Source organism: Perca fluviatilis, chromosome 24 (assembly GCF_010015445.1).
Source record: "Perca fluviatilis chromosome 24, GENO_Pfluv_1.0, whole genome shotgun sequence".
Taxonomy (NCBI): domain Eukaryota; kingdom Metazoa; phylum Chordata; class Actinopteri; order Perciformes; family Percidae; genus Perca; species Perca fluviatilis.
In genome coordinates this window covers 7005817-7033635 of record NC_053135.1, presented here as the reverse complement: position 1 = coordinate 7033635, position 27819 = coordinate 7005817, and the positions used below count along the sequence as shown (strand labels likewise).

General features: G+C 39.4%; 1 long non-coding RNA gene across 1 annotated transcript in view; it reads left to right on the top strand.

The window, feature by feature from the left end:
* Nucleotides 1-27572, top strand: part of LOC120554339 — a 284663-nt gene extending 257091 nt beyond the window's left edge. The window contains exon 3 of the long non-coding RNA XR_005638372.1: nucleotides 27511-27572. This is a non-coding gene — a long non-coding RNA (uncharacterized LOC120554339). The remainder of the gene's footprint in view (nucleotides 1-27510) is intronic.
* The last annotated feature ends 247 nt before the right edge of the window (nucleotides 27573-27819 follow it).

The following is a 27819-nucleotide window of genomic DNA, read 5'->3' as shown; positions in this document are numbered from 1 at the left end:
TCTAGTATAAATCTCCCATGATGCTTTGGAAGTTCAACCAATGGGAAGGCAGGTCCATCACACAAAGAGTATATAGTCGAAAAGAGAGTTCACTCCAGGAAATAGGAGCGAGAACAAAGAGTAAAGTGAAAAAGAAAAATAACTACGGTCTATGACCAGACAAGAATGGCGTCACTGTTTAGATATTTGGGATACATTTGGGCCTTTTTTTGAAGAAAGGTAAATAGTTTGTCATTTATATGAGTTATAATGTTCATTATGTTTATTTTTGCACTGGATGACTCCAAATATATAGGATAACTGTTTTAGACAACACAAATGCTTGTTGTGTGTGTGATATCAATACATTTGAACATTATTATTTTGATTATTGGCAAAAGCGTCTGGACTTTTTTTGAAAAATTGTATATATTTATATTTCAATATTTTGTCAACTATATAAGTTATAGTATTTATTTCTTCACAGTTTGACACCCAAGACATATGGGAAGTGATTTAGATAGGAGATTGGCTTAGCTTTTATTGTTCTGTGTGTGATATCAATAAATATCTGTGAGATTCATTTTCCGTTTTATTTATTTATTTGTTTTTAAGGTCATACAACCTTTTTTTACTTTCAATTGAACTCACTACAGCTCAAATATTCTAATAGCCCAGTTTTTCCTGAAAAAAATTATGTACATTGATTGACTATAGACAACAGGTTGATGTTTTACAACTTTTTTAGAAAATAAAACCAGACGGAAAAGGAATTGTAAAAATGGCCTTAGGTTCCTGGACGTTAAAAGTTATGGTCCATAAGCAAGTGGCAGCGAAAAAGAAGACTAGCCTGTCTAAAAATGTATACTAATTATAAAGGTTTTTTTAAAAACAAATGATATACAAATGAAAAGGGTTTTATTTAAATGCTTGCTAGGTCTCAAAGTTAGAGTATGTGTTTTCCAGAGACCCCACAGGGTACCTTAACTCCTATTAACTCACACTGCAGCGTGTGGCAGGTGAGCAGCCTGTCAGCAGTGCTTTAAAGCTTAAACGCTGTATGATCCTCAAATCGTCAGCATCTTCAGAACCTGAAGATGGAGGGATTTGGAGGAGGAATGGGGACAAGGGGGTAAGCAAGCATCCGGAAAGCACACCTCCTATAGGGAGACTCTTAGGCTAACAAGCTATCACCTGCCGTTAGCGTTCCATTGACTCCCATTCATTTTGGCGTCACTTTGACAGTGATTAACTTTACATCTGAAGTGTTTAAAGACTCTATTTGTCCATTGTTTAGTTCTAAAGAAACACGACAATGTATAAAAAGCTCCATTACCTTGTATCTCACATTATGGCCCCACAGCAGCAGTTTTTGTAAAAATAGGATAATGATTTTGTCATAACCACGCGACTTTCTGTCGCACAGTAGATAAATTACCGTATAGTCAGGAGAAGCTCGCAGGCAGTTTTGACTCACATTAGCTGTTTAAGTTTAATTACTAATTTTAACTAGCATTTTAGTTAGTAGCATGTGCCTATGTTATCTCCTTACATATACCTACGCTCTCTGTCTCTGCAAGATTCATAATGATTGAGATTTCTCTTGGCACAGCTACCAGAAGACTTACAACTTTCAGACAGGTTGCTCACGTCACATTTACGTCGTCACGCTCAGCCATCACCAGAAAAGTGCTTCTAATTCACTTCACTGGTCTCCGTCGAAGTCTAAGGTGCTGCTGTGTCCATTCTTTTACGGTCTATGGTGGGGGATACCGGGGGGATCACTAGTGTCACTGCAGCAGCCTGACTTCTGATTGGCCAAATTGTGTGTGTGTGTGTGTGTGTGTGTGTGTGTTTGTGCGTGCGTGCATGCATGCATGCATATGAATCACTGTTGTTAGAGGGGAGTGGACTCACTGCTTTCTGACTGCCTCGGATTCCATTAACCTTTCCTTCTTTCTTTTGAGTTGACCCTGCTGCTACCATACACAGCTATAATAGGAGCCAGTGGTCCGTCCACCTACAGACACACACACAAACACAAACACACACACCCACACACCAGAATCACAAGGAGTCCTGTCATCAATAACACTCTTAATGCTTGTGGGTGTGAGAGATGGTAAGGGTGCCTTGAATCATGATTTATCAGTCTCAACGGTGCGCGTGCTCGGAGGTATACACATGCACTCACAGTCAGATCCACACACAGACACACACACAGGCTCCTGCTGCTGCTCCTGATGATCATTAGTGAGGAGGACTAGCTCATCTAATGACGGCTATCCCTGCGCTCTCTCTCCCGCTGTACGCTCTTTCATTACCCAACATGAATACCCCACTTGTTTTCTCTGTCTCTTTCCCCTCTCTCTCGCTCTCTCTCTCTCGCTCTCTCTCTCTCCCTCCCTCCCTCCCTCCCTCCCTCCCTCCCTCCTTCTCTCTCTCACTGCTCTCTCTCTCGTCCTTTCATACTGATACACACATATGCATCACACAAACAGCCACACACACACACACACACACACACACACTCAGCCACACACACAAGGATGCTGCTCTTCTTCTGCACCTCTCCCACCATCTCCAACATGACTGCTTGTCTCTGCCTGTGGCCCCAATCCATGTGTTATTGATGGAATCCTTCCAGACACAAAGACACACACACACACACACACACACACACACACACACACACACACACACACACACCTCTCAACCATCCAATCACATACAGCGAGACCCCAGTGACTAATACTATCTGATCCTCATTGACCAATAAAGAGAGCCTGGAGACTGACGGCTTGCTCGGCAGCTCTGATTTATTGAGTGGGGTCTCTAGTCTCTCCCCTCACTTTAATTACTTTTCCTTTCTCTCTTGTTTCTGATTCTTTCCTCACTCTCTCTTTTTATCTATCTCCTATTCTACCTTTATTCTCTCTCTCTCTTTTTATCTTTGTGAAGTGGGGGGAAAAGAGGCTGTGGTCATTTACAACCCACTGATGTCTGAGAGGTTGGTTTCTATTAATAATTTAGCTGAGACATAGAGGAGGAGAAGGAGAGGGGGTATATGAGAGGAAAACAGTGAGGGATGGAAGGATACAGTAGGTTGGGAAATAAAGTGAGAGACAGATATAGATGGATGATAAAGTAATCTTGGGGGGATTGCAAGGGCCAATGTAATGGATACTGCAGATCTCAGAGAAGGTGAGGCAGGAGGAGGATTAAGTACTGAAAAACAAAATATTACTTCTGCAGCGCTTGTGTGTGTGTGCGCACATGTGTGCATACGCATCTGGGTGAGACACACTGATGAGAAAGGTCTGTTACAAAAGTTAAAAAATCCTAAGAGTTTTTCTCAGTGTGCACCCACATAGTGCTGTATATCACTGTGGCAGTTTACTATTTCATATCTACTTGTGTAGCTTGTTTGCATGGTTGAGCACTACAGTCTATCCCTGCCAAATGGCAGGGAATAACTCAATTGGCAAGGGCAGAGGTGCTCTTTTTACCAGGTGGCAGCCAATGTTAGGGTGAGAGGTTAAATAGCTCTTGCCACAGTAAAGTCTCCCTCACTGCATTTCACAATATAACAAGGGTCAACGGGTGAGCCACCATCACGGATTCACAGGTTGAAATGGCTTGGCACTGAATGTACTAAACTAATAATTTTGCTAAGTATAAATTAACCCCCTATTTAACTCTAGACGTTTTCTCATTACTGAAAACATGCCCAGTTTTTACATGTGTATCTCCTTAACAGAAACAACAACAACAACATTAGATGTACATGCAAACATTATCTACACTTTCTTCTAATATTGTGGTTACGAGAGTAATTATGTTTTTGGTTTTTGGAAGAATAAATTTTTTTTTGTATTGATTGAAACTTAATTCATAACATATGTGCATGAATTCATTAATTCATTCATGTTTTTTTCTGTTTACATTATAATGAACAAAGGCATGACAATTTAAGTCAATATTCAGTTGACAAAAACATACATGTTTACCAAAAAAATAATAGACTGAAGCATATAAAATGATAAAATCACAACAGACAAAATAATTCTTTGTTTACATTGCCCATCCTTGTAGGTCTTATCCCCTTTTAGTCTACTTCCCCTATTCCATGACCACTGTCTTTCCCTACCCTTAGGTAGCTTGTCAGAAGCTGAGCGTAGCTGGAAAAAAGATCACCTGTCTGACAATAAGGACATGGATATCAAATCCTATACCTCCCCCATGATGTTGTGCCCTTTCTTTTAATCATTTTATTCTTTATTTCAATTTTTAACATTTCCAGTGTTTCATTTAAAATGGTATGTAACATAGAAACTTAACTCAGACAGCATAGTCCTCTCCACAAAAATCTGTAACAGGGCTCCATACAGAAAAAAAAAGAACATTCATGTCTCCTTGGAGAACATTTGTGAGCCTAAAATCTACAGCATCTCCTGTCTCAAAGACATTAAAGGTTGGATGGGAAATTATTTCTTTCAGCTAAACAATTACAAAATTGAAGTAATTATCTTTGGTCCCTTCAAGTCCAGCAGTCATCTCAGCACAAAGCTAGGCAACCTCCCCCCGAATGTGAAGTCGCATGGAAAAAAAACCTTTGGTGTCATATTTGATTCTGAGCTTTTTCCTGACAAACTAATCACTTTTGTTGTTTGAAATAGTTACTATCAGTTAAAAGCCATTCAACTCAAGCCAATGTTGTCCTTCCATGATATGGAAAAAGTAATTCACACCTTCATTACATCCAGACAGGACTATTGCAATTCCTTATATTAAGGCCTTCCCCAGTCTTCATTAACTCACCTACAGATGGTCCGAAATTCAGCCGCAAGGATGTTGACTGGTTGACTGTGAGGTATTTTACCCCAATAAGCCTCTATAAAGCCTCTTTTCCTTGGCTCCCCCTTTACTTGAGAATCCAATTTAGGACCCTGCTGATCGCCTTCAAGGCTCTTAATGGCCAGGTTCAATCCTATATCACAGATCTTATTCTCCGGCACTAAGAGGTCTTTTAGATCTGACGACAAATCTCACCTGTATGTCCCACGATCCCAACTCAAACTAAAAGGTGACAGAGCCTTTGCAGTTGCTAAAGTTCCACAGTTGTGAAACCAGCTGCCGTTAGATATCTGACGTGCTCCCTCCTTCTCTTTCTTTTTAAATCCAGGCTAAATACACTTATTATTCATTGGCCTTTTTAGTCCACTAATCCCTCAATCTGTTACCATGTGTATTATTCTGTATTTGTGAATTGCTGCTTGTTGTTGGCATGTTCTCTTTGTGTTATCTTTCTACTTATTCCTAAATACAATATATTGCAGTGGCTCTCGCTCAGATTTGCTGTTTAGTTTTTTGATGTGTTATCAAAGAGTTTTGAAGATGTCACCCTTGAAAACATGCCTGTCAGAACACAGTCAGATCGTTGCAGAAGACAAAGTTGGAGTTGACAAGCGATCTTACATTTTGGCCTTTTTAAATAATCGCACGCTGAAAGCAACAGCTCTATCAGTTTGTACTTATTTAGGTGATAAAGGGTCACCAAAGAATAAATTACTAGAATATATTATCATATGAATCTCTTTCTTGATTACACAAGCAGAACTAATATCTCTACAGGGAGAGTGGCAGCAGAGAACAAGATTTCAAATACATAAAAAAATAAATAAAATACTACCTTGTGTTAAAAGAATACAATTTAAAAGGTAAATTTGGCACAAAGTAACTTCCCCACATCCCCTCATTTAAATCCCAGAGAAATTGCCCTGTGGTGCTGAGCAACTCTTCGATATATGTCACAACAGAGAGATGTTACGATGAACGTCCATTGTCGTCAATGCATTTTTAAGTTGCACTTTGAAGCTGCATGTCACCACATACAGTATATGTTCAGACATGTCCTGTGTCCTCAGTGCATATCTGAGAACACTGAAGCTGAATTTCTTTTGAACGCCAAAGCCACACTCCTGACGCAGCGAGTCACTTTTCTCTGTTCTCACCCATTTGTGTTTGAAAAGAGTTTCATGACAGGGTTACTCTCAAGTCTATGCCAACATCTAGTCTGTTTCAAGTTTCTCTTAGCTCTATTACAATTCTGGTGAGTCTATCACACAGTAATATGGACACAGTGAAACCAATTACTGTTTTTGTTTTCTTTCCTTTTCGGGGTCACAGTAAACACTGCAGACATTGTCTCTAGCTCACCACATCAGATTCTGCTTAAACTTCCAAGAGACCAAACAGCCCGGTCTCATGGAAGTTCGTGTAAATGTGACGTTATTTTAATCTATTGATACGTGTTCACGTAGACGTTTTTGTCGTTTTTTACGTGGTGGACAACACGAAAATGTGAACTAATGTATTTCAATGGGAAGCATATTTCGTGGCCACAGCACGAAATTGTAGGGAGCAATATAAAAAGCCGAAAATCCGCGTAGGGAGATTGGTCGGGGTGGTGGATGGGTCAAACAACACAGGACTTTCACCCGGGCGAGCGGGGATCGCGTCCCGTTTGCGGCGCTTTGTTTCCCGGGATGGCGTCCCCGCGGTGTGGCGTTTTGTCCTGCGTTTTACTGTGGCGCGCTCTCGGCGTTTAAGGCGTCTTCTCCGGCGTTTAAGGCCCTTTCTCCCGCCCTTTCCCCGCATTTAAGGGGCCCTTTCCCCGTAAGATTTTTCCTAAACCCAACCTCCGCCATCCCGTTATTGTGGGGTGTCCCAGCGGCGCTCTCGCCAAGGGCCGCTCGCGGTGCCTCCCGCTTATGGAGCGACTTTTCGTCGCCTTCCGGCGTCCTTTCCCCGAGAAAATAATGTGACATTTACACGTAAAAAATAACGTGACAGTTACACGTAAAAAACGAGAAAAACGTCTCCGTGACAGTTACACGTAAAAAACGAGAAAAACGTCCTCCGTGAACACGTATCAATAGATTAAGAATAACGTGGACATTTACACGAACTGCCGTGAGACCGGGTTGGACCAAAAGATTCAAAAGTGAGAAGAGTGTTCATGTCTGTCTGCATTTGTAAGCTTTTGACAGACTAGTTTTTTGAAGAATTGGTTACAAAATAAAGGCTACTTGAGCACACAGGCAGCATAATTATATGGGGTTTTCAATAAATGGGATTTAGCTTAAGAAACATTAAAATGAAGTTATTGTTCTCCATCAACCCTCTAATTAGATCTGCTATTCCTCACCTGTCCACTAGCTGACCCCATAGAGTGTTCCTGCCTCTGTTCATCACCTCCCCACCTGCACAGCCGCTCCTCATTAGCAATCAGTCCTCCACAGGTAGAGGACTGCTGGCTCTTGTTTTGCAATCTGTGTCGGATTGCTCTCCACCTAGTCTGAATCAAGGGAAGCACATTTCCAGGATACATGCCTGGCTGGATGTCACTCGCCTTCCGCTCTCTGTTGCGGTTCTCAAACTGTGTTTGCTTCGGGAAACGACAACAAACTTTGAGCTACGGTAGCAAGCGACACGCTGAAAATGGCATGTTTTGAAGAAAATTTGGATCTTTGAGGGAATGAATGTAAAGATTCACAAAGCATACGTTTACGAAATTTGCTCTCTAACTGGGACGTTTTGGGACTGATTGCCGGGGTTTTGCTCTGGACGAAGTACACACGGCGATACACTGGTAAGAGCAAATTACATTTAACCATGTATCCAGCTAATTTTAATAGCTCAGATTACTGTATTGTGTGAACAGTTAACTTCATTTAATATTTTATGTGGCGTTTTCTTTTGTGGGGTGCAAATATTCAACCAAAACAAGACTTCCCGGGGCTAAAGACAATTGTGATTGGTTTAAAGAAATGCAAACCTAAAGTGTGTTGTGTGTGTGTTTTTTCTATTTTTTTTTTTTCTCTCCTCCTTTCCCAGAATGCATTTGTGGTGTAGTCAGACCTTACTTCACAGTGCTGTGGAGATTGGTCTGGCAATGCGACTGCTGTCCACCAAATTCTGAAGCATTGCATTTCATTTAATTTTGGATGGTCAACTTTCAGGCTTTTGTTTAAGTGAAAATGATTGATGCATTATATGGATTTTAGAAAACATATTTGCTTGTTAATATAAACCAGTTTTGAGGCTTTAGTACTAGCTGAAGACTGTTGGCACCAAGGCAAGGCAGCTTTATTTGTATAGCACATTGCAGCAACAGGGAAAGTTGAAGTGCTTTACTTAAAACATTAAAGAGCAGTTAAAAACAATTAAATGAAAAACAGATAAAATGCAAGAATAAAAGTTACAGTGCAGTATAAGAAATGAACAATTATTTAAAGCAAGGTAGCATCAAAAAAGGTCTTCGGCCTTAATTTGCAAGAACGGAGAGTTGCGGCGGACCTGCAGTTTTCTGGGAGTTTGTTTCAGATATGTGGAGCATTAAAAACTGAACGCTGCTTCCCCCTGTTTAGTTCTGACTCTGGGGACAGAAAGCAGACCAGTCCCAGACGACCTGAGAGGTCTGGGTGGTTAATAGTGTAGCAGCAGATCAGAAATGTATTTACAAAACCCTATATACACAGGAATTTAATGTCAATGTATAAAACTTTACATGTAGCACAATATACATTTTTCATTGGATATATTTTAGTGTGATATTAATGCTGCAGTTACTGCTTTTATATCTAAATGTTTAAGTGTATAAGATAGCCAGAAGCATGAGTTGGAAATCCCAACTGAAAAAATATGTTTGGAACTATTTCAGGGAAGCAATTAGCAACATTAAATTTGCAGTACATTTCAGCCCCTCAGTCACTGACTATGCTCACTTATTATATGCTTCCTAAAGGCTGCAATAAAGTTTATAGCCTTGGTTCAGGTACATGAAGTCACTCAGGGTAATCAGCCTGATTACCATGAGATGAAGCTACACCACCATTAGACAAGAGAGAAGTTTATCTAATCGCCCTCTCATTATATCTGCGCTAGTTGTTGACCACTTATTCTAACTTGAATGGCAGGTCATGACTTTGCGTCAGCTCCAATGTGCAGCAAATTACGTATTCCTGAAAATTACACATTGTCTGTCCCAGCTACAGTTAAAATGCGTTTTTGGTCATATTTCAAGCAACACTAAATGCAACAAAGACGGAAAAAACCCTAGTTTAGATGTGTGTTCCGTCTTCACCAGTGGGGTTTAATCACAAAGAATATGGTTCATAAAGTCCCAAATGCTATTCTTTAACAAACATGGAATAGCTTTGCTCTCATCTTGTGGTAAGCTTGTCATTTTAGCAATGAATTAGCAGTAATGATGCATTACTGTGAGTGGTTAGCTTGGGTTAAACTTTAGTTTGGTGTTTCTGTTAACTAACACACACAGTTGCAAATTGCGCTGGCCTTTTGCATGTTCAAACTGCAGCCTTGGCTGTGGTGTGCTTGTTTCTTTGCTCACAAGTCTCTCAGCTAGAGTGCAAGTCTCAAGTCTTTGAACTAGAATCTGCATATTTTGCATTCAGCGCTACTTTTCTGGGCCTTTTTATGAAGTTTTTAAAGCCAAAGCTTATGATAAATGGCACAGTAGCAGCTGGTGCGGTCAACATGTTTGTTGGCCTCTCTCTCGTGTAACCATGCGCAGCAGATATGTTATGTATTGTAGGTTATAGGTTAAGCAGGGAGGGCAATAACATTCATCTGACGTTTCCTAAAAATAAAGATTGTTCCCGAAGCCTGTGTGTGTGTGACGGACTGACTGACTTTAGTTTGTATCTGCTTGTCAACGATGTGATATTTTGGTGGTATTGCTGAAAAAGGTTGGCGCTAACCATGTTATGAAGCAGGGGCTATAAATCCAGGATAACAGATAAAGCGAGGCTTGACCTAGTCTAATCAGTGGATCCTGGCTTGGTGCGTTTCACGAAGGCCAAGCCAGGCTGAGGAGGAGTGACTAGGTCGAGCCAGGCTGAAGTAATTCAGATAGATGCGCGTCCACAGCTTTCCTCAAAAGACTGCGAGGTCGATCACAGATTTACTGATGCCAAAATGGAGAATACGCATTGTACATACTTTATACAGAGTGAGCAGCAGCTTCTTGTGGCAGTATGATGATGTGAAACACACTTTTTATATTTGTATAAAAAGAATTAATCCATTAACTTCCACTGCTCGCTTTTAATGGAAAGTGTACAACTGTTTGTTTATGCAAATGACAGTGACTGATTGAATGGTTTCAGTTAAGAGCAGTAGTTCTTAAATGTATATTTTTAGACTATGTATTTTTAGACTATCTGCCACGCTTTTTTTTTAACTTAATTTTTTTTTTTTTTAGAGGGCGAGTTTCCTTCTCTACATATTATATGCCTTGCTCCTTCATATATGGACATAGAAAATAAAGACACTTAAGAAATTGGACTAAAATCTAGAAACTACAAAGATAATGAAGTGATAAATTCCATGCACACTGTAAACATGAATGGAACAGAATATATTCATCAGTTATTTCCCCCAGCAAAATATAAGGTCAAAAACCATTGGTGTGTCCTCTCCCTGTTGTTACATGAATGTACAGTAGCCTACATCACTAGATAGTTATTGGTCCAGTGAACTAAGTCTATATTTTGGGAGGATTGTACAATAAGGATATGTTCTTAAAATTGTACAATCCTCAAATTATTGTCCCAGTTTACTGTACAACACAAATTGTGTGCTAAGAATGCCAAATACAATGCACATGGAAGCAGAACAAACATGATCATTATTGTTAAAGAATTAAAAAAAAAATGTATCAACTGAAATAATTCAAGGTGCATTGGTTAACTATAGAAATGTACAGCATTGTATGTATTGCGCTTAGTAACAGACTTAATTTACAGCAATATAAACGTAACAATGACTGTCACATGAATAATTATAAAAAAAAAATAATGGTCACAACTTTAAATAATTAAATGAACAGCAATATGCACCTGTATTTTAATCCAGGCTGATAACAGTGTAAAACCACTGCTGGGTTATCAGAAAAAGCTCCAGGATTAAATAAATACTGGCTGTTAGCCTGGTCGGGAGCAGGCTAGCTGCACAGAATAAATCTCCATGGTGATTTATGTGCCTCCGCTTTCGTGAAACCGAGTCGAGGCTAAATTCATCCAGGATAACTGGGAAATCCCGGCTTAATCCCTTATCTTGGTTTTGTGAAACAGGCCCCTGGTCTGTGATTAGAAATCACATTAGTGCTAAATGTAAATTAAGGATGTAAACGGCTTAGCTCATTTTATCACTGTCTAATGGCTGGGCTTCATCAGGCTAAGCAGTAGGCTATGAGATATTTTTCATGTTTGGTTCTGATTGGCCTCAGATTAATCAGACCAATGTGTACATGCCCTAATGTGAATATTACCAATCTTTCAAAGAGTTTATTTTTTTTAAACTGCTAAGCAAATACTTACAATAATTTTTCCTAATTTCATAGACTTTAGAATTTGTTCTAGTTGTTCTAGTTTTAGCATAACCCAGTCCCTCCAGAAAAACCCGATTATGCGATCGCATAATTCAATGCATAATCAGCCAAAGTCCGCATATTTATGCGCGGGTGGCATTTTTTAAATACACCGCACTTTCGCCGCATAAATTGCCGATTTCCGCACAAAATATGCGGGGCTTGCATGATTTCATAATCCCCGCATTTTCATTGCAAAAAAGTCACATATATCTTAGCAGAAAGTTGAAAAATGTTGCGTTTACTTCACACGAGCAGCCATTTTCCTCTGTTGGCATGGGAACGTTATGAAGTGACGTAATTATACGATGTGAACTTCATCGAAAAGCAGGGTGTTGGCATAGACGGTATATGTGTTGGAGGTTGAATTTGACATGTACTTTTGAGTTGGTATCCAATAAGAAAGCTATCTTAATATCTGATATTATCTGAAATTATTTTAAGTGCTCCTGCTGTCTATATTAACGATTTTTGAAAGTGTCTCTTTTGTATCTTCTATTTCCCTCTGTTTAGACTATTATTTTGACTTTCATATTATACTATTTGTATATATTTTTGTATGTTGGGGGAATCACTTTTTTTTTCTTTTTCATCAAACTGCAGTTTTTGCAAGTTCCCGCAATTTCATTGCATAAAATTGCATAAATATCCTGCATATTCCATCGCATTTTTTAAGAAAACGTGACACATAATCAAGGATTTTTGCCCGCAGCAATCGCAAAAAGGACTGTCTGGAAGGACTGATAACTAGTTGCCTGGAAATGTTTTTTCATAAAGGAATAATGTATAGTACTTCTGTTATTTCCTCCCTTCACTGGGTGTTGTCCAACACAGATGCTCCAGCTGTGTCTGGATGTCTTCTTTTTTTTATTTTTTTTGCCAGTCTGACCTCATCCTGACACCAGTCAGCAGTCATTCTGCAGATTTCGGACCCCCAAACAGAGCTGGTCTTATGCCAATAGATTGACATTGAACAGGACATGAGTTAAGCGGCAGGGTGGGTCGCAGAGTGTCCGGTGTGTTTGTCATGCTCTGGCAGATGTGTGCGTCCTTAGGTCTGTTTATTTTGTAGACATGTCTGGGTTGCAGACCTTGTTATTCTGTCTATGATCCATATTTTCTGTCTATGAGTCAAACCTTAGAGTAATTACATGTTTAAATGTAGACCGAAATTAATGGAATAGGTAGGTTATTTACCCAATAAGGTGATGTGAAATTGTTTATATTTTCTTCTAAAACAGTAATTTAAATAATCCTGTTCCATAATTAGAAGTTAATTCAATCCATAGCAAACTATGTCCATGAAAAATAATGAAAGGTTTAATGCAAATGTGGTGCAGTGACTAATTAAATATTTCTTAGCATTTTGTAAGTCCTGTTAAGTAGTCTGCCCACAACTCTAACGTAAACCAAGGAATATTGCTAACGTCAGGTTGTCACCTAATTATTTGAGCTGAGTTCCATCACCTCCGACCTCCAACTTCATCTCATTCATCCAATCACTGTATGCATTAGGGGCATTTATTTTTCATTCATAAAGTAGCCCTTCCCTCATTCTCTCTAGTGCATGGAAATGCTGTAAATTTGGGGAAAAAAGGCCTAATATTACCATAATTCTGTGCCAAAATGTACCACAATAAATCATGTGCATCTTATATTCCTACTGGGGTGTGGCAATGTTTCTGATAGTTGAATTGCTTTGCACTTTTGCGATTGCTCTTGCTATGGCTAATTTTGCACCCTGCAATTTGCATCAGTGCCAGTGCAGGAAGTGTAATCTTTTTAAGTAGTGAGGCAGAAAGTAGAATATTGTGGAAGTTGATATGGTGGATGGGTTAAAGAATGTGTGACCACAATTTCACCCTAACCTCTCCCTGAAGTGCTTTTATAGCTTAACCCTAACTAAACCTTTACCATTTATCAGTTGCCATTACCACCATGTTTCCCAGATATTGTAGGAAGAAAGATTTGTAATAAATGGTTTGGATTATATTGAAACTTTATTTCTTAACAGACAATTCCACAGATTTGTTATAGCCATGGAAACGTATGAACACAAAATGGACATTGTCATGAGTTTGTTTACTTTCCTGGGAGGTGTGTGTGGGTGGGTGGGTGGGGGTGTGGCCGGCCGGCTGGCCCTTTGGCATTACATTTCTTTCAATTAAGCCCTTGCACAAGATTTCCTTTGGTGTGTTACGTGTCATGTATTGGCACATGCATAAGGCATAGAGACCATTTGCATTTTATTACACAAATATTGTATACATCTAGAATGTGTGTATACAATATTTGTGTAATAAAATGCAAATGGTACAGCATGTATTTCAGCTGTCTTTGGCAGCTATTAGTGATAAAAGAGGCGATGCAGTGCTCGTTTCGACAATGCCAACTTTGTCAGGAGGCTTTCATCCGAAATAGAACTGCCTTTTACTCCCTGTAATTAGAAGAGGTTGGATTTGATGAATACGCGCATCCATAAAACTGGGTTTGATTTGACAATAATGAAAACAGGTAGGTAAGATCAAAAAAGCATGGACAAGGTTCTTGACTCGAAACAAACCTCCTTTGATGTTCCCAGATATGTGAAATCAATTGCATTGGTAGTGAATAAAGTGTGTAACTCCTTTTGATTATTTCCAAATGTCAAAAGCCGCCATCATTGTTATGTAGCAAAATTAAAAGGATAAAAATGAGATGAAATGTAATATGACCTTCTGCTCGGTAAAGCTGACCCACTTTTGGGCTTGTGATTCTTGCGCTGCTGTAGCGCACCACAGCTCGTAATCTCTCAGATTAAAAACTCAATTGATTGTTTGTGTTAATTATGTGGCTGACCATGCAGAATAAACCATGCATTAGTTTCCCCAATTAGCACTATACTATCTTACGTTTGTCATTGTCGGTGGAGTATGGCATGGTTATTTTCCATAAGGGTTTTTGACTAGTTTAATGTACAAAAATGGACCAACACTGCATTTGAAATAGCTCACAGGATGACACACAAAATGCAAAACAAAGTTTCATTATGTTCTGAACAGTGGATTAAATGAATATCTGTAAGAGTTTGTATTAAAAGAAACTCAAGACAAAGCTACATGAGGCAGCGGATCATCAAAACAGAACCACATGAGAATTTTGTATTCACTTAAAAAATGTCTCGGTGACATAGCAGCTCAAAGCATTTCCATCGTCATAAGCTCTGGAACAAAGACAAAGCTGGAAGAGACGGAAAAGAGGACAAGGGACACATGTCTGAGAAAAAATGATGAGAATAGCGTTAGAGAATATGGAGATTGGTTAAAGAGAGAGAAACTGAAGCATGCCAAGAGCATTGTCTTCTGCCAACCTGAGGGGTTCACATTGAGGCTGAAACTCTCATTCAGTAAGAACTCATTTCACAGCCATCACTGCCAGCACCTGTGGCTCCCAAGGGAGGGGGTGACTGTGTGTGAGTGAGGCATAGAGAGAGAAACACTGAGCATAAATCTGTTAGGGATCTGACCTGAATTTACAGCATGCTTGCTGGTGAACATCCACTCTGCAGCTCTGTTTAGCCTTGATACCATGTTTAAAGCCCCAATCTGATGCGCTCGGTTGACTCACAGACACCTCATGATTGGCTTTGTTTGTGCATTGATTTATTGCCTTGAAGGTAGTCCTATGAATTATTTTCCAGATGTTAATTTAGTTTTGAATCGGCTTATCTTTTAAAGCCCAGGTAAGCATCTGCTTTCAGTCACCTACTTGCTGCTTGAAATGCATTAAAGCTGTACTTAGCGAATGTGAGTGGCTGTATAAAGTGCCCTAAAATATTTAATTTTCATCTACTCTATGAACTATACATGCATTTGTGCAACATAATCTCCTTAGAGCCAGATGTGATTCTGTCACTTTTGAAAATGCATTGGGATGTGTTGACATTGTGCTTGTTGGAGCCCAGACTCCTCGGAATACAGGAATGCATCATAGGAAGTGATATAGAGAGTGCCATGCCCTATATGTAGTGAAGAGCAAGAATGTGGAGGTGGGGGGTGTAGATTGGCAAGTAGCTCATTACAGCGAATAATGTTCACCTTTTATCAATTGCTACCATCTTTCCCACCTTTTGAAAGTTATTGTTGCCTAGCCCTAACCATATATTCACCGGATTTCGTTTGCTATAACAATATTTCCCTAACCCCATTACTGTGGTTGCCATGTGCAGATATCGTAGGAAGCCGCAATTGTCGAACTGTCCCAAAGTATGACTGATTTTGTTTGTTTCTGAATATTCTAATACCCTACAGGTAAGCCATGAAGAAATGTAGATGCAGTTATTCATGAGGTCTTGAGCCCACAACCTAAGGAATTATGTTAACATAGGACAATTATGTAGGTCCCAATTTACACCCAGTGCTAACAGGGTAAGTAGTGAGTAATTTTATGTAGAAGCTGAATAGAAGGGTGTGGCGGTGGAGATTGGTGGATGGGCTGGTTGCAACTTTTATATGAAAAACCTGAGTTTGCATCCCATCAGACGTGGAATCACAGCTCACTTTTGTTAACTGTAGCATGATATTTTCCCTACCATGGACAAGTGTAAAGGTCTTAAGCACAACTTTATCGTAGTTTATTTGCAATAACCATAACCTTTCCCTAACCTTAACCACCCCTTAGTTGCCATGCGCAGATTTAGATATTCAGCGCGGAACAAACAGACTGAAGAAAGCAACGCTGCCCAGGCAGTTAGATTGTACAACTCAGCACTAAATGCAGTGTGAGCATAAACATGTGCAATAAATTCTGCCTTTTATTCAGGTGTTTGACTGTGTGCACGATTTTCAATATAGATTTAAAATTGTGGAAATAAGTTGAAATTGAACATAAGATGTTGATTTCAAGGAGGAGGAGGGACTCTCTAGCAATCTCATTAATATTACACCATGGTATTTTTAATAAGACTGCCAACAGTAAAGTTTCAAGACAGCCTTAAGTTCTCCAAAAAGACAAATTCTGACTCTAAACCCACCCCCTTGCTGTGTGATGCCGAAGAGGAAGCCGACTTTTGAGCTGATTTGCAATGTACTGTAGCAAAGCAAGATCAGGCATGAAATTAGTACTGTATGTACTGTACAGTATTACGGTCATCCATTGAGTGAGAATGGATGACCGTAATACTGTGCAAAACATACTGTACATTAGTTCTGCCAATGAAATTATGGCCAGATATTCCCAACATTTCGACTGCGCTTTGAAAGTATTCTCACCTACAGGGATGTTTCTACAACAAATACACAATAGCTTTAATATTTAATGCATTCTGTATGCAGTAATGAATTACCATGTGTCTATTGATCTTTGTCCTGTATGACAAGTGCAGTGCCCAACAGGATGTGAAGCAAACAAAATCATGCATTATAGATGAGCAATCTCCTTGATGGCGTCACATTATTTATGAATCCCGTCCCATGCGGTGTATGTGATATTTAAAGCATTCGTATGATTAACCACATACTGCAGTCCCGTTTGAAAGCTTGTAAGCAGCAAACGTATTTGCTTAAGTAAGTCATTTGAAATGAATGGTGAACGATACCCCTGAGATTACATAACCTATTTCGAGCAATACACTGTACAGAATATAGGGTTGTGTATGGCATACTGTATATACAGTAAATGGCTAAATATATTGGAAAATGTATCTCAAGTATTATATTGTAGCTTCATTCCTCTGCTGTTGGAGCATTCATTTATGCTGAAATAAAATTATGCCTGATATTCATTGCTCAATGTATGTAGGGGAAACCCCCTAAGGTGTTAAGAGCAGACTGTTTACGCTCCTCGATGGGAAGAGCACTATGTTCACAGACCCCCAGTGGTGACTGTCAATGACCACCCCGACCCTTTACAACAGCATTCTGGAAATACCCAGCAGCAAGATTGTACATCTCCTACATGGCCAGCCCAGCGATCTTTGATCTTCATACCTCCTACAGTTCCATATCACCCTAAAGCTATACAGCTTACCAATACTTGTTAAACACTGCCGCACCATTTGAAGCTGCAGCCTGAAAAGAACGAGCCATGCAAATAGATCAGTCGATGCAAACATTCAACCTTTAAGGGACTGTTTGTTATTTATATAAAGGGCCACCAGAGGAGCTTTGGGACCTTTTAGTAAAAACAGAATTTCTATGACCCTCCAAAATAATTGTGAAAACAATCATGACCCTCCCCATCAATTTATAGATGCCTTCTGTACTGGTTAACACTTGGTAAATATGTGCAGATGCCACTTATTTTTTTTTAAAGCCATGACCTACATGATTTAACCTCTGCATTCTCATCTTATACATCACACTCCTCTGTTATGGTGTGGTGGCCATTTCAGTAGATTTACTCACTAACCTAGTTGTGGAAACGCAATAAGCATGGAAACTAAATGCACACTTGCATTACTGCATTACTTCAAATACTATGTAACTCATCTAGTAAACTAGTATTCGCATGAAATAAAACAATGAAACCTTGAAACCATTCACCAAAGCACTCTGGGTAACAAATTCAACACACAAACTGGTTGCTATGGACTCGTCACTAGGCTTCCTCAGTCATTGTATATTTTACATAGACTGTAACAGTCTATGATATTTAAGCGCATAGGTAAAGCTGCCGAAGCTGAACATTAGCTATATTCCAAAACATATGTTTATTTTTAAAGCAGATTTTAAATTACATTGTAACTTAACAATTCGTCCTTACGAAATCCAATCGCGGCACGGCTGTCTTGGAACACAATAGACAGACGGTGGCAGGATACCCCAACATTTAATTCAACTAAAATGTAACCGTGAACAATCAGCGTTCGACCTACAGTCTGTTGAGATGCCTCTCCAAACGCCGAAACGAAGCGCAATCACATAAAACCTTAAGAAAAAAGATCCGTACTTTGCCATAATCCAATGACACGAAAAAAAAGTAATCCACAGCGATCAGTAGATCCACAAAAAGGTAAATGATACGGTGTATCCAGTAAGTTCTACGCGTGTCCCATCAGCTCCAAACGAGGCATCTCCACTTCACTGTTGAAAACAAAGTGGAATGGCGCCCAGATAGCTCAGTTGGTAGAGCGGGTGGCCATATATAGAGGTTTACACCTCGATGCAGCCGTCACGGGTTCGACTCCGACACGTGGCCCTTTGCTGCATTTCATTCCCCCCTCTCTCTCCCTTTTCATGTCTTCAGCTGTCGTGTTAAATAAAGGCCTAAAATGCCCAAAAAAATAATCTTAAAATTTGTTTAAAAAAAGAAAACCAAGTGGAATAAAACGTATAATAATAATAAAAAGTACAAATCTACACAAAACGCGCAATCAATTAGTAAGCTGACATCAAATGTATATACATGGCATTTAGGAAACCTAAGACCTTTACGTCTTGCTGCTCCCATCGTCGGCCAGGTAGGCTAATATTTTTTTTTCTCCTAAAGCAGCATATGAAATCAGATGTATTACCTACCACCATTTAGTTGTTTTGTGTTATTTAAGGTATTTATAAAATATCTGGTCATGCCAGATGTAATTATTCCACTCATTTCTTTTTTTTTTTAAACAATACAATTACCTGTTTCAGCCACCAGGGGGGCAGTGCTCCCTCTGACTCCCAGCAAACTCATGGGTCAGACCCATCTGGTAGCAGGGGCCGAGACTGAGAGCTACATGGATAAATATGCACCAAACAGCAATTTTGCTGTTTCATGAATACAAAAGTTGTGTGAAAAATGTCTGCACTTTATACATACTTCAGTCAATGCGAAAACATGGTTTTCTAGAGCAAGCAGAGGATAATATAAGTATAATTTAAAGATGAATTGACCATTGCACATATACATTACAACATTGTTCAACCGTCCGCCTGTTGCTGTTGTACTGTAGCTTACCGGATGTACAGTGCTGTGATAAAACCTGACATCCGGCACGTCTCTCTCGCGCCAGATATCCCTCCCCTTTCCCTATCTAATTTGCAAGGGCATCGCTGCATCCGGCGCTTAGCGCTGTACAGGACGGTTGGCTGGTTTGTAATTCCTTAAACCAATCACAGAGGGGTTTTCCCCCTGTCCCAGAATAGATAAAGTACTGGTACAGATAATGGTGCACATGGTAAACCTTATACCTCCTAAACATGTTAGTATTCACTGTGAGCATGTTAGCATCCTGATTTTAGCATGAAGCCAGGAAGTGTTAGTGTTAAGATTAAGGGGCATTTGTGAATGTCTTTTTCTGAAAATACATCAATAAACAAGGCATTTTTTATTTATATATGTATGTGTGTGTGTGTGTATGTATGTATGTATGTATGTATATGTATGTATGTATATGTGTGTGTGTGTGTGTGTGTGTGTGTGTGTGTGTATGTATGTATGTGTGTGTGTGTGTGTGTGTATATATATATATATATATATATATATATATATATATAAAAGGTATAGAGTCAATTCTCTCTCTCTGAGTGTTTTTGACGCCTTTTTTTTCATTTTTTTGCTTTTTCCAACGTTTTTAAATTGTTAAATTTTTCTTCTTTACATTTTCAGCGCTTATTTCTAGGTCCCATATTTTCTTATATAAAACAAAAATTGAAAACGGGTCAATATGACCCTAAGTCAACACAAGTTTATTTATATATAACAAAACTACAAGAGAAAAAAAATATATATATATACACATTAACTTAAAACTACAAGAGAGAAAAAAATTATTTATAAAAAGATTATATATAATATAATTTTTTTTTTTCTCTCTATCTCACCCCTGAATATGTCAGTTTAATGTTGTACTTGTAGTTTTCTTGTGATATGCAGCTTGGTGTAGTAGGCCACAGGGTTGTGCTTACTTTTGTGGTTAGCTTTTTAAAGCCCTTACCAATGGGAATACAGTCCTTAGCATTACGCAAATGTAAAATTGATGTCCTATGAACTCGTGAAACTGAGAAGAATTTATCTCCTCCCAGAGTGCTATCAGCTGAGTATGACAAGCAGCGAAACTGAGAAAATGACGAAGCAGCACGACCTGTTTTCTGTGTTGAATCTTGGGAGAGAAAATCTTTTTTGCTCCGTGCCCACATAAACAACAGCTGTAGCCTTTTAATAAAGTAGCGGGTGGCCTTGGTTTTCTCTGAACGGAGTGTGTTCGCTCGTGCGTGAGCACTCAGCCATGGCAGGCGACTGATTGATGGCTGAGCAAGTCCAGGATGCTCCATGGCTGCTACAGATTGGCACAGCGGAAACCTGGCACTAGAAGTACTCCGAAACACACAAACTGTACAGAACATATTTACACATTTCATTTTTTTTTTCCTCAACACCAAACTGCGGCCAGAACATCCCAGAATGGGGGGGGGGTTGTCGCCCACATGCCCTTCACATCTTGTCGGTGCTTGAATATGCCAAGTGTCATTTTTAAGCGCCAGGATGTAGCTGTGAACATATGGGGACAGGGTTAGGATTTACAATTTTATTTTTTTTTTTTTTTTGTAGGACGGAAATACAGTTACTGCACACACATCTAGACATTTTATACTTAAGACTCAAATTTAACATGTATCGTTTTTTTTGATTATTAATAAAGTACAATGTGTATTTTGCAACAACATATCAAAAACTCTTGACATTTAGATATTTGAAATTTGTACAAGCAAACTCTCCATGTTAAATTTTTTTATCGTCATTGGCTTGTATAATATTGATGTTCAGCTATGTTGGTAGCACAACAGGGTAGTCGTTTGTCTACTTTAAGGCCCTGTGAAAATTATGAAAGATCCTAAACAAAACATGACAAATAATGCATGAATATATATATATTTAATAGCCGCACTTGTATGTGCAAACATGATCAAGAACATGTGAAGTGTTAAATAAATAACAGCCATACACCTCAAAATACCTGGTGTTTATAACCACTCCAATTTTACGGACTTAATTTACAAGTACTAGAATTTGAAAGCCTTGTGACAAAAACAAAGGTTGGTGTCCAAAAAGGTAGGAACGTATTAAAGAAAAATGAGCCATCTTGAATTTTAGGAGTTAATAAAGTAGGTGCTGCAGTGGTTGTGCTGGAGAACATGATATCCCTAAGGTGCTGTAGCTGAGAAAAAATATGCTGCTGCCTCCAGCAGATTCTCGGCTGGCCTGCACACCGCACAGAGTAAGGACACAGAATAATACACAAGAATACTCTGTGGACAAGGTGACCATGAAACTCAGCGGTCTTGTCTCATTTTGATTCCACGTAATTCTTACCAAGTGACAATACAGTAGAGTTTAATTAAATTCAATTTTATTTATAGTATCAAATCATAACAGTTATCTCGAGACACTTTACAGATAGAGTGGGTCTAGACCACACACTATAATTTAGAAAGCCCCAACAATTACAGTAATTCCCTCAAGAGCAAGCATTAGCAGTGGCTATTGCGACAGTGGCGAGGAAAAACTCCCTTTTTAGGAAGAAACCTCGGCAGACCCAGACTCTTGGTAGGCGGTGTCTGACGGGGCCGGTTGGGGGTGTGATGGCGATAATAGTCGCATTAAAGATAGTGGACCAGTGACTTTGAAGGTAGTCGTTGTAGTTCATGTCACAGCAGGACGTTGTGGGATGTAACGTGCTGCAGAGCATGGGTGGATGCGGGCGGACGCGAAAGACGCGGCCGGGCGTTGAAGGGAATTGCAGAGCATGGCTCTGCGAAGAAGAAATATACGACTCGGGGAGTAAACTCCCCAGAGCTAGGTTAGTAACAAGCAGTTCTGGGACAGGATGCATACAAAAGGAAACGAATGAAAACATTGATGAGAGGCTGTACTGGCCTGCCTCCCTCTAATCTCACTATATTATTGATTATATGATCAATAAATCTGATGACTACGAAGAGAAGCAGGTGGGCCGGGTTAGGCGGACGCTGCAACTCCTCACTTCTTAACTATAAGCTTTATCAAAGAGGAGAGTTTTCAGTTTATTCTTAAATGAGGTGATGGTGTCTGCCCCCCCTAACCCAGACTGGGAGCTGGTTCCACAGGAAAGGAGCCTGGTAGCTGAAGGCTCTTGCTCCCATTCTACTTTTGGAGACTCTAGGAACCACAAGTAACCCTGCATTCTGGGAGCGCAGTGCTCTAGTGGGACAATAAGGTACTAAGAGCTCTTCTAGATATGATGGTGCTTGACCATTTAGGGCTTTGTAGGTCAGGAGAAGGACTTTAAAGTCAATCCTGTATTTTACAGGAAGCCAATGCAGAATAGCTAAAACAGGAGAAATATGATCTCTTTTCTTAGTTCTCGGCCGAAACGCGCCTGCAGCATTCTGGATCAGCTGGAAAGTCTTAAGGGACTTATTTGAGCAACCTGACAGTAGGGAATTACAATAGTCCAGCCTGGGAGTAACGAATGCATGGACTAGTTTTTCAGCATCGTTTTGAGACAGGATATTCCTAATTTTGGCAATGTTACGAAGATGAAAAAAGGCTGTTCTCGATGATTGTTTTAGATGGGTGTTAAAGGATATATCCTGATCAAAAAAAACTCCTAGATTTCTGACAGTAGTGCCGGAGGCCAGGACAACACCATCCAGAGTAGCTATATCTTTAGATAATGAAGTTCGGAGGTGTTTAGGGCCCAGCACAATAACTTCAGTTTTGTTACAGTTTAACATCAGAAAATTATAGGTCATCCAGGATTTTATATCTTTAATTTTTAGTTTAACAGTTTAACTAGTTTAACAGCTAGTAACAAGCTAAAATGTAATAAAATAGATCTTCGTCAATTTAGTTGGCTTTCTAAAGAAGATGGCAGCAAATTAAAGGTAAAATTATGTAAAAGCCCCTTTGAAATTAAAATTGCATTACTTCTTGACATACATTTATTAATGCTGCACTGGGAGGCATGAATCAAACATCCAGTACAACAATAACAAAATGCGAGATGCTGTTCCTTCACACCCTCGCCAAGTACGGATGCTACCTCCATAAGTCTTTACAATTTAATTCCCCCCACATAGTCCTGCTTTCTACAAATCATGTTTTGTATAACAAATTTGCTTTTTGTATATAGTATGGATGAATTCTACTGACTTCAGTGATCGCCTGTCTTTCCCTCTTGCCACCAGCATGAGGTTGACATTTGTGATTTTAAGTGAAATGACTCAAATACTGAATTGCCATTAAATTTGTTATAATTATTCATTTTCAGCTAAAGAATAATAAACTGCTTTGGTGGTCATTTTAACTTTTCATTTAGGACAAATTCCATATTGTCCAATACTTTGGTTTATGACCAAAACATTCCCGTTAGCTTTAGTTGTACTTGGTGTTTACTGTCCCTACACAAACCGTTCCGGAAACCAGATATGTTTAGGTCCTATCCCCTGACCAAAGAGCTATCCTGCCCCTAACCATTCACAGCTGATACCTAATCTTTACCATCTTCGCACATGGGTAGAACAGATTGTTTACCGTATGGATCAGCAAGTGAAATTTACTGTAGTACTAATTAGCTAATATTAGGCATGCTAATTTTAGCAAATGGCTCAAGGCACCACAGTGCCTTCATACTGCCACATAGAGCCAGTGGCATGGCTGTAGTGTCTTAATCTTGACACCTTAATATAACGTAGAAGTAATTGGGAGGAGGTCAAAATGGACAGGCTCTGGTCATGAACTTTCCATAACTATAGCTATGAAAAGCAATGCACTGTACTTCGTATGAATTCCACATATTTATTACTGTACGTTTTTGTCCCAGAAGTACTACTTGAGGGGACCAGGGTTCTGAAAGTACTTATTTTAAACCAAACCACAAACTTTTTTTCTTTTTTTTTTTAGACTTAACCAGTCGTTTTGGTGCGTAACTGACCTGTCACGTTGCTGTTTCACAGTCACCTTTTGGTGCCTAAACTGTTACTGTAACATAACAGTGACCCGGCATGGTTATTAAATAGGTCGTCATATTTCGTAAGATAACATACAAAACAAACAAAAACAAAAGTCATCAAACAAAACCGTTGATGAGAATATGTTGAGATGGATAGTTGGGTGTACCAAACACAGGACACACACATGTCTTGTGTCCGACATATTATGACATGTTATGTTTGGGCTTTTCCTAACCCTAAAGTTTTAAGAAACACCATAAAAACATTACATGGTTTTGTTGTCAGTTGTGAATATAGTGCAAACTAATGAAATATGTTGACAGTGAACTTTTGCAGGTTTGTTCACATCCAGGTAGCATTAAGCTTTGTGTAAAATAGTTTTGCTTTTGCATATTAGTTGTGTATAAATGCAATATTTGTAAGATAGTGTGCTCTCCTGTGAAACTGCAGGGCAGAATATAACATGGTGCTCACCTGTGTATTATCCTATTTTATAACCAATTTTCTGCTAGTTGTGAGCTGATCTCAAAAGTGCCCACATTTATGTCAAATCACAAAATCATCAACCCGAGAGGAAGAAACAAAAACACATTTATGTAATAGACCGCAGGCTGTTAAACAGGTTTAATACTTTACCCGTTGCCTGCGGGTGAACACATTACATTTTTTATCTAATTTATGATTAACATAGCTTAAATAACAATGCACAACAAAGCGGAGGTGTTGTTTTCAGGACATGTTTTCATGCTGAGAACCAATCAAATCGCTGCCTCAGGCTCTCTCTTTTATTCAACATTTTCTGTCAGATTTCTCTGCAGCTGCATGAGCTTGAGACAGAGATGTGACCAAAACAAGATTACTCTCAGAATGCTGTTTCATGAGTGAGTGATTCAGTTGCATCACAATCTTCCCAGAAGCACATTATGGAGACATAATGGCTGAGCAGGCTAAAGTAATACCTGGATAAGAAAGCATTTATAGTACACAGTTATATGAATAAAATCGCAATTTAGATGGTTTTTAATTTAGGTTGCTATGACAGACTAAACTGTATTGTCTATTCATATGCGTTACTCTGACAACACTATCGGAACCTTAGCTCAGTTAACCTGCACAAAGAGAAGGTTTTTGGTTGTGTTAGCAAACTAAAGAGCCTGATAATCCAGCAAAGCAACCAATGTATTTTCCATTCACTCATGATTCAACGCCTTTAGCCAAAACGGAAACCCACAGGTCATTCAGTTCATCTCCAGTTCAGCTGATCTAAAATGCCACAGATGAAAATGAATGGCTCAGAGTGGTGCGTGCATGCCATGTGCAGGATTTAAAGGCAAAGAGGACATTTCAGTTTGATTCTCCTCCTCCATTGGCCCTGAGGAGGTGAGGAATTTTCCCGCCTACCGATGCTTCCCTTTACAGAGCTTATCTGTACTGTAAGTGGTCCGGTCACCTGAGTGAGAGACCCCTTTGTCAGTGCTTGAGTGAGCCATTTTGGGAAGCCTGGCCCTTTTGTGATGTCTCTGACCTTTTTTTTTATGTTTCACATAAAGGGTCAGCAGTGCATCCAGACATTATTAGTCCATGCCTATATACAGTATAGAAGTATGCAGACACCATGCCATGGGTGCAACCCATTTTTATACTTATTTTTTAGTTTAAAATCATGTACAGATGACTGCAGTAGCCTTTAAGGTTTAAAAGCCTTGTTTTTGACCAGACGAGGCAACTGAGGACAATCTGGTTGAAAATGAGGAATATTACTCACCCATAACCGTAGTGAAGGTGCCCGTGAGCTGGCACCTATAGCCCCTAATTGGTCCTCTGAAGCTGCTCTGGGTCCAGCACAAAGCAGCTGTAGATTTATTCTACTGTATGAATGCAAAAAAGGAAGAAAAAGAATTCGGTGATGCTCAGCAAAGCACTTAGCTCGATAAATAAAGGCAAGAAAAACACAGCGCAGATACCAAGTGGGGCTAGAGATCAGCTTGATTAAGTGTCAGCAGATGTTTGCTTGGCTTTATCAGACTTTGCCCAATCTGTCTAGTCCCCTCCTTCCCATCCCCTTGTTCCATTTCATCCATTTTAATTCCGGTTATCTCATTTGAACTAGTCTGCCTCATATTATAGATAGCGCACCTTTTGATAGGTATCCTAATGATTCCTCCGAGAACAATGGAGGGTCTTCTTCTGTCGACAGCTTCTCATTAGCAGTCCACAGCAGCAGGTCCCACACACTGCTGAATATTAACACACACACACACACGCATGATCATGCCTCTGCTGAATGATAGTGCCGAGTGTAATATGATTATGGGCTGTCTCTCTGTGACCTTCCCATTTGCAATTTATTGACTACAGTCAGTCTGAACTTGCTGTTTTTTAAAAACTCTTAACTATTCACCTGCTCTCCATTGGGAGTATTTGAAAATGTGTTAAGTAAGCAGCAATTTGCAAAAAAGCATCCAAATGTCCTCGGTCCGACTCAGCTTAGCACTTTCAACAACAAGACCTACAAGATAAGTATTTAAGTTTTCAGGATGAATTTCTGATACTTCTGAGATCATATTACACTTCTCAAGGACTTGTTCTTACCCTTGTTTGGCATTCTGGGGAGGCTGTTTAAGCTGAAAATCTGCTGAATTCTAGCCTTGGGGAGACCTCACCAGGCCTGCTCTGCTTCTCTCTGTGGTCCTCACGTCAAACTGGAGCCTTGACTCAAAAATAATTATCAAACAGATGCATGTCTTACAGAATAACGATGCATGATGTCCAGATGCATAAAGCATCACAAGTAAAAGAATACATCTCAAGAGGCCAGATTCTGGAAAAACCTTAAAGCTGCGGATATACTGCTCCTAATTTCAGCATAAGAACTTTGAGTTTTAAGAGTGTCAGCATAATTCATCAAGAGTTCCAGACTGAAGAGTTCAAAAGATGAGAAAGCTTACTGCCACAGCCCACATGGTGTTGCATGAGTGACAGTCAGTCCCGTTATTAATTGGCAATCCCATAAAATTTGGACATTCAACAAAACCTCTTGAATGTAATCTAAAAATTTTTAATGTAATTCTGATGCCTTTTGTCTTCATCTTCTGCTCTCTGATCACTGATTCTAAGCTGTTTTCATGCTGCTATTTTAAAAGAATGCAGTACCATTAAATGTGTTTTCTTTTTTAAATCTAGATGGTGCGGCACACAGCTGAGGAGAAATCTTGTTTGGAAGGAGACGCAGCACATCTACTAAGGCAAGAAAAAGATACGGTTATATTTTAAGCTGCATGCTATATTACTTTGAGATGTGCTGTGTGGCCTATTTGCATTGCACAACAGTTTACCTTGGAGACACTCCTAGTTCAAGTACAATGTACATCTTGTCAGTTTGTCAATTTGGGCACAAAAGCCTCAAGTGAAGCTATCGCACATTAGGCAACGGGACATTTGTTAAAAATGCTGCCAGCGTGGGTCTGCTTTTCAGTCTTAGATGTACTCAGT